Genomic DNA, 8,298 nt, shown 5'->3' on the forward strand with positions numbered 1-8,298 from the left:
CCCTTTCTTGTCTCGTATCTCAAGATCGAACTCTTGCAAAAGCAGAATCCACCGCAGCAACCTCGGTTAAGCATCTTTTTTGGTTAACAAGTAACATAGTGCGGCGTGATCTGTGTGCACAATAACGTTGGATCCGACCAGATAGGACCTGAATTTTTCAAACGCAAAGACTATGTCGAGTAGTTCCTTTTCTGTTGTGGCGTACTTGGTCTATGCCCAGTCTAGTGTCCTGCTAGCATAGGAAACAACATGTAACTTACCATCCTTGCGTTTTCCCAGAACCGCTCCAATAGCAAAATCACTTGCATCGCACATAACTTCGAATGGCAGATTCCAATCGGGTGGCTGGACTATTGGGGCAGATATCAGGGCTTGCTTGATTGTTAGGAAAGCCTCCAAACAGTCTGCAGTAAACTCAAAGGAGATGTCCTTGCATAGCAACTGGGTGAGTGGTCTGGCTATCTTGGAGAAATCTTTTATGAATCTTCGGTAAAATCCAACATGACCAAGGAAGCAGCGTATATCCTTAACGTTTTTTGGAGGTTGTAGACTGGACATCACCTCTATCTTGGCTTTGTCGACTTCTATCCCTCTCTCAGAAATTCGATGGCCAAGGACAATTCCATTGGTGACCATGAAATGGCATTTCTCCCAATTCAGAACAAGGTGTTTATCCACACAACGTTGAAGAACCTTGCACAAGTAGACAAACAGGAAGAGAAGGATGAGCCATACACCGAAAAATCATCCATAAATACCTCCATAATATCCTCAATGAAGTCGGAGAAGATTGACATCATGCAGCGCTGGAAAGTGGCTGGGGCATTGCATAACCCAAAAGGCATCCGTCGGTAAGCGAATGTGCCATAAGGGCAAGTGAAGGTGGTTTTCTCCTGATCATCCGGGTGAATCGAAATTTGAAAGAAGCCAAAGTAACCATCCAAGAAGCAGTAGTAAGGGTGGTTTGCTAAACGCTCAAGCATTTGGTCAATGAATGGAAGGGGGAAGTGGTCCTTCCTGGTGGCTGCATTGAGCTTGCGGTAGTCGATGCACATACGATGCCCTGTTACCGTCCTTGTAGGGATCAAATCGTTCTTCTCATTTGCAACTACTGCCACCCCTCCTTTCTTTGGCACTACATGGACTGGGCTCACCCAAGTGCTGTCAGAAATTGCGAAAATAACACCGGCTCCCAATAATTTAAGGATCTCCTTCTTCACTACTTCCTTGAGGTTCGGATTCAGCCTCCTTTGGTGTTCGATGGACGACTTAGACGGATCTTCAAGGTGAATCCGATGTGAGCATAACTCTGGTGATATACCTGAAATGTCATCTAAGGAATAGCCCAAAGCCTTCCTATATTTTCTTAACTCGCAGATCCAGAGTGCGGTATCAACATTGTTCAGGTTAGAATTGATGATAACAGGATATGTGGAGTTAGGTCCAAGATAAGCGTACCTTAGCCCTTCAGGGAGTGGTTTTAGGTCCAACTTTGGAGCCTTGAGTTCGCTACAATCCTCTTGATTTGATTTGTTACCAGAGCAGGTTTCAGGATCGGTTGATCTATCGCCTGGAATGGTCAATCCATCGCCCTTATCGGTTGTTTCCACAGGAGGAGCTGGATCAGTTAGTCCAGTTTCCGGATCAGTCAGTCCAGTTTGCCGATTGACGAATAGGACCTCGTGTTTAAGAACTGCTGCAGCATCGAGTGTTCTTGCCAAGTTCTCAGTTTCCTCAGACAGATATCCCAGCTCTGGTTCCTTCTTTGTCAATGCGACGGCCAGATGATCACTTGTACATACTTCGTCATAGATCTCATCAGCTATTTCCCCTATTGTATCAACCCAGAAGGTTTGACCATCGATTGTGGGTTTCTTAGCTGCTTTCTCCATGTTGAATCTTAAAACCAAGTCATCCATGTGCAAATCAATCTTTCCTTCTCTGACATTTATCATCGCACCAGCCGTGGCCAAGAAGGGTCTTCCAAGTAGAATGGGTTCTTGGGATTCCTCATCAAGCTTCAAAACAATGAAGTCAGTGGGTATGTAGCAGTTCCCAATGAAGTCAGTGGGTATTTAACAGTTCCAACACTCTCTCTGGACGTCGAGTGGAGCGATCAGCAAGGACAAGGATGACTTGGGTAGGCTTGAAGGTGTAGAGTCCAAGTCGCTTTGAAACGCTGAGTGGCATAAGGCTCACACTTCCTCCTAGATCGCAAAGACATTTGTTGAACTTGAGATCTCCTATCGTGCAAGGCAGAGTGAACGGTCTTGGATCTCCACATTTTTCTGGCATTCGATTTTGGAGCATCGAACTACATTCTTGTGTGAGGTACATCACTCCTTTCTCCAGACTGAGCTTGTCGGGAAGAATCTCTTTCATGTACTTCTTGAGAGATGGAACCATCCTCACTGCCTCGATGAAAGGTAGTCTGAATTGAAGCTATCCTACCACTGATTTCAGCTTCTCATATTCTCGCTTTTGTATCTTGGTTTTGCGACGAGTAGGGAAAGGAAGTCTGGGTACATAAGGTTGTTGGGGTCCGCTAGGCTGATCTCCTGTAGGAACAGTTGAACCAGGGATAACAACATCATCAGAAACGTGGTTGGGAATTTCACCAGGGTTGTTTTCCTGATATTGTGTTTTGGATTGGCCAGTCTTGCCATTAGATCGGTCAATCCCTTCTTTTTGTTGTGGTTCCGTAAGCTCCTTGCCGCTTCGAAGGGTGATGACATTCACATATTCTTTTGGATTAGCCTCGTTTTTCCCTGGAAGTGTCCCTGGAAGTGCCTTGACTCTTGCTGCAGACTGTGCAACTTGGTTCTCCAATACTCTCATGTGAGAGTTTAACGACTCGATTCTCCCATTCAGCTTAGAATACATGCTGTCGATCTTGACATTCACCTCAGTGGCGTTTTTCTTCTGATTTTCCATCAAAGCATGCATCATCTGCTCTAGTTTGCTCTACTGCGGGGCTGCGGCTTGCAGTGCATTTGCTTGATAACCTTGCGAGAAGTTGTTGACTTGAGATTTTTGCTGAAAATTCGATCTTCCAAAGCCTGTTCCCTTGTTTTGGAAACCTTGTGCGAAATTGCTCTGCTGAGGTCGCGGTGGGTAGACCTGATCGTGGGGATTCTCGACATTGTTGCTTCTATAGGACATGTTAGGATGATTCCTAAAATTATTGTTAAAACCTCGATTCTGAAAGTTTCCCTACCCTCCTATATAGTTCATCTCCTTCGTACCCTCTTCGTATGTCTCAGCTCCGAAATCTGCATATCCCCCAACCTGTTCCTCGCACAAGTTGACACTTTGGTGATCCCTTTTCAGTAGGAGATTCACCTTGGCTATGAGATCCTTAATAGCATCAGTCTCGACAACATTGACCCGAACCATACGATCATAGTCTGTGCCGTGATTGCTATTCGATTTGCTGGCTGTATCTAGCGCCATCTGGTACTTCTGTTCGATTCCCCCATAGAAGATGTTCATCAGGTTTTCTTGGGTGTATCCATGGTGAGGACAGTCTCGAAGATACTCCTTGAACCTTTCCCATGCTTCACAAAATGACTCCATGCCTCCTTGAGAGAATGTAGTTATCTTGTTTCACAGTTTGGCTGAGCGCGACTTAGTGTAGAAGTGGTTCAGGAAAGCTGCTCTACATTGTGCCCAAGTGGTGTGCGATCCAGCACCCAGTAGGTTCAGCCATCTAAGTGCCTTATCCGCCAAAGAGAACTGGAACTGAGTCAGCATTAGATAGTCATAGGGGACACCATTGGACCTCGTCGTACTAGTCAGTCTTTCAAAAGCCTCAATGTGATCTAGAGGACTTTCCGATGGCAACCCGTGGAACACACGGTTCTGAACCAGATTGATCAGACTATGCTTAATCTCATAGTCTTGCCTCGTAGGAGCGGGTGGTTGAATCGCAGATCGATTAGCAAACAGCCTGTTCTGAGCATCTTCATCCCTCAAGGTGGCTTGTCTCGCTGGTGGATTTGGTGCGGCTTGGTCGTGTTGATTCTGCCTCTGCTGTTGTTGGACAAGACCCAACTGAGGGTTTGGTGGACGAACCTCTCCTTCTTCTCCGGCAGCCATAGGGTTTGGTTGGGCTCTTGCTGTACGGTTTTCGCGTTCATGCTGCGCTAACTCCTTGTTTCCTAGTATACGCAATTCGGCTTTCTTATTGCTCTTTGTATGCATACACCTGAAACAGAGAAATAAGATTGCAAGAACTCGTTAGTAACTAAAATAAAATAAACCTTAGACTAAACGTGAATCTAAAATTTCAAAGGCAACGTTTTGGTCCCCGGCAACGGCGCCAAATTGATCACAGGTCAATTTAAAACCCAAGGTGCACTCAACCACGATCTAATGGTGTCGTCGTAGCACTTCAGGGTCGAATCCACAGAGACCAAGCAATGCACTATGAAATTATATAGACCGAGTATAGCTAAAGCAAGAGAAGTTTGTGTTGCAAGTAACTGAATTAAAACAGAAAATAAATAAGGTTTATAAAAATCAAGAGAAGGTATTGGGCGTAGGGAATCAGTTGGAAGTTATGATCACTAAATTTAGCTGTCGGATTGGGAAAGCATTAGATACCGATCTTGAACTCAAATCTCGAATGTAAAACTAAGCTACTGTCGTAGCATTAGTTATCTATGCAAGGTATTGATGAAACTCTAAACCGTCGTTTGAATCTAAACAATCCTAGCAAGCAATAAGTTCAAGTTTGATTTTGTTCACAAGGTGCCTTAACTTCAACCTTCGTTGGCTAAGGATCACCTTGCTCACCTATGTTCTTTCAAGCAATTCAACAACACTTTTGATGCCTAGATGAATTAAACCTATGATCATAAACTAGGTAGCTAATCTAGTTTAAGCAATAAGAACAACAATAGATGAAGAACACAATAGATCAATCCCCAAATCTAACAACCTAAGTTTAGAAAATCATGAAACCCCTTTAGAAACCCGAAACCCAACAGTTAGACTACTCAGACATGACAATCAAAGAACAGCAAAGCAAAGATGAAGATATCATAATCGAATTGCAAAAAGAAATAAAAGGGTTCAGAATTCTTCTCCAAGAGATACAAAGGATTAGAGATCTTCTCCCAAGCTTACAAGTACTCAAAAACTGCGTAGAATAATGTTCTTTTTTTTAGAGTGAGGATCAGTCGATCCGGAACGTTTTTCAGCTCTCACTCCATCTGCTACTAGCTCGATCAGTCTTCAACCAATTTAGCTCCAGATGCATATCTTCACCCCCAAAACGCTCAGATTCCTTCCAAAGTCACCTAGAACCTGTAAAGACTCACAAAAGACTAAAAAGACTCTAAAAGCACACTAGGACCTAACAAAACACTCAAAACAAGTGTGAAAACCATGGTTAAAATCCTATAAAATACAGACACATCATTTACACAACTCAAAAATGCCATTCCTGACGAAAAGGATCTTGCGATAATCTCTGACAGACATAAGTCAATAGGGAAAGCGATTGGCGAAGTGTATCCGTTGGCTTCCCGTGGAATTTGCACTTACCATTTGTATAAGAACATTTTGGTGAAGTTCAAAGGAAAACATTTGTTCCCTCTGGTGAAAAAAGCGGCAAGGTGTTTAAGGCTGTCTGATTTTAATGAGGCTTTCAATGAGATTGAAGCACTTCATCCCGAACTACATGGGTACCTCCAAAGAGCTGGTGTTCGAATGTGGGCGCAAGTTCATTTACCGGGTGAAAGGTACAATTTAATGACAACTGCTAGAAGTCTTCCCATAGTTCGACTGCTAGAATCGATATGGAATATGATGACCAGATGGTTTTCTGAACGGAGAGAGGATGCGCAATCGCAGCTAACAACGCTCACTCGAGGTGTTGAGAAACTGTTACAGGTAAGTTTCTGTATCTCAGCCCTAACTGTTACATATATCAGCCATAACAGTTTTCATATCTCAACCCTTACCATAATAATTTTCATATCTCAGCCATTATTGTTTTCATAGCTCAGTCGTAATTGTTTTCATAACTCAGCCTAAAACGTTTTTTTTGTTCTACTCCCTACTAGGACCGTGTCACCGCAGCAAGACTTATGCAGATACAAACGATTGATGCTGTACGTGTGCAAGTGACATATGGAACATCTTTGCATGTTGTAAATTTGGAACTAAAAAAATGCACATGTCGTCGTTTCGACCATGAGAAAATACCAATCATCCATGCAACCGCAGCTGCAGAGCATAAGGATGTGTCTCGTATATCCCTGTGCGATCCGAAATTTAGGAGTGTCGATTTGGTTAATGGATGGGGTGGTTCAATAATGCCTCCAGATTAATCAGTCCCGGATCCTGTTGTTGTGGATAATCAACCGTGCTTGTGAACCGGCCAGGAAGGCCCAAGAAGCGTAGGATTAAATCATCTTTGGAAGTGGCCATTGGAAATAATCGCCCTAGGAAGCAACACACATTTTTGCGATGTAAGCAAGTTGGACACAATGTGAAAACTTGTCGGATGTAGTTAGGTTTTTATTTTGTGTAATAACTCAGCCGTCAAGTCGTATAAATCAGTCATTTGCTTTCAGATTTTTTCTTTTGATAACTCAGCCATCAAGTCATGTATATCAGCTATCTACTTTCAGATTGTTTCTTGTGATAACTCAGCCATCACTTACTATAACTCAGCCATCAACGAGACCTTTCATTTTTCCGTAAAACTATAACTCAGCCGTTAAGCAATATTTTGGCGGGAAACCATAAGTTAACCTAATAATAAACGCGACCTTTCTTTTGATAACTCAGCCATTATAGATTGTTCATTTTGATAACTAAGCCGTTATTCACTATAACTCAGCCGTTACATGAATCGAAGTGAACTTTCGTTTTTCCGTCAAACTATAACTCAGTCGTCAAGCAATATTTTAGCGGGAAACCATAAGTTAACCTAATAATATACGTGACCTTTCATTTTTATATTGTTTTCCCTTTATATTCATATAATTCATTGTATCGTTTCGGTTTCTTCTTCTCCGCTCATTGCACCTATAAATATTGCATCTTCGTCGATCAGTTCACCTTCAAATCTCATATATTATTATATTGTATTTCCTTAGATCATTGCACACGTAATTTATCCTCTCCATGCCCTCTCAATCTACTGCATATTTTCCGATCGTTGCACCTATCAGTTGGTGACGGTTGTTTTTATTTTGATAGCCGAGCTATGGCCGGAGAGGGTTCCAGTAGACGTCAAAAACGCAAGGCAGAGTGGGGTGATATGTATATATTTTACACACTTTCATGATGCATTTCTCATTCATTTTGTTCTCTTAACTCATTGTTTTGCATTGTTTTTGCTCTCTTTTGCATAATATGCATATTTAGGTAGTCTTCGCATTGGTTTTGCATGCATCTTTCATATTGGTGTTATTTCAGGTGTTTTAGGAGATGTCCAAACCATCAAGAGCAAACAGAGAGCAGGAGAGCAGTCCAACGACTCGATCTACACTACCCAACGCGACCCAACCTTCCAAGTCTTTGATCGAGTCGAGTGAAGATTTTCCTTTGGGATTCAGCCTTCGACGTCTTCATCAAAGTTGTAGAGAATCATTTTTCCAATGCCGTTGATTTCAAGCCAATCGGAAGCGTGATTCAAAAGTTATCACCGTTTTAGTGGATGCACGTACATTCTGAACTCCGACTCGACCCGCACACAAAGAAGAGCTCCCACTCGATCGGACATGTCAGCAGCGACTCGACCAAGACGTCCCAGGAGGGCTCCTGAGCACCCTCTAGACGCGACTCGATCAGCAGCTCCCAGACAACACATTTCAAGCTGCCTCTCGATCGATGTTTTCAAGCTACCTCTCGATCGATGTTTTCATGCTGCCTCTCGATCGATGTTTTCAAGCTACCTCTCAATCGATGTTTTCAAGCTGCCTCTCGATCGATATTTTCAAGCTACCTCTCGATCGATGTTTTCAAGCTGCCTCTCGATCAACAATCTTAAGCCACCATTCGATCAAGCTTCCTGGACTCCGACTCGATCGACACTCCCACGATACGACTCGATCGACGCTTTTAAACTGACGTCCTGGTTTTGTTCTGAAGATGCGTCCGAGAAGGTATCCCGAACCGACGTTCTATATTGTTGTTTTACGTTTTAGGGATTTCCATGTTTTACTATAAATACGTTTTGTTAAGTTTTGACGGGGACATTCTTTTATCTCATTTTTTTTGTTTTCTTTTCCCTAAGGTTTACCGAGCCACCTAAAACGCTTGAGACTTTGTAATCTAGAT

At 42.9% G+C, this 8,298-nt stretch overlaps 1 non-coding gene across 1 annotated transcript; it reads left to right on the forward strand.

The window, feature by feature from the left end:
* The first annotated feature begins 3,508 nt into the window (after window positions 1-3,508).
* LOC147940793 (small nucleolar RNA R71) lies at window positions 3,509-3,615 on the forward strand. The gene has a single exon (XR_015562998.1). It is a non-coding gene; the product is annotated as a small nucleolar RNA R71 (small nucleolar RNA).
* Window positions 3,616-8,298: the final 4,683 nt, after the last annotated feature.

The sequence above is a fragment of the Camelina sativa genome, chromosome 7 (assembly GCF_030686135.1).
Source record: "Camelina sativa cultivar CO46 ecotype springtype chromosome 7, ASM3068613v1".
Taxonomy (NCBI): domain Eukaryota; kingdom Viridiplantae; phylum Streptophyta; class Magnoliopsida; order Brassicales; family Brassicaceae; genus Camelina; species Camelina sativa.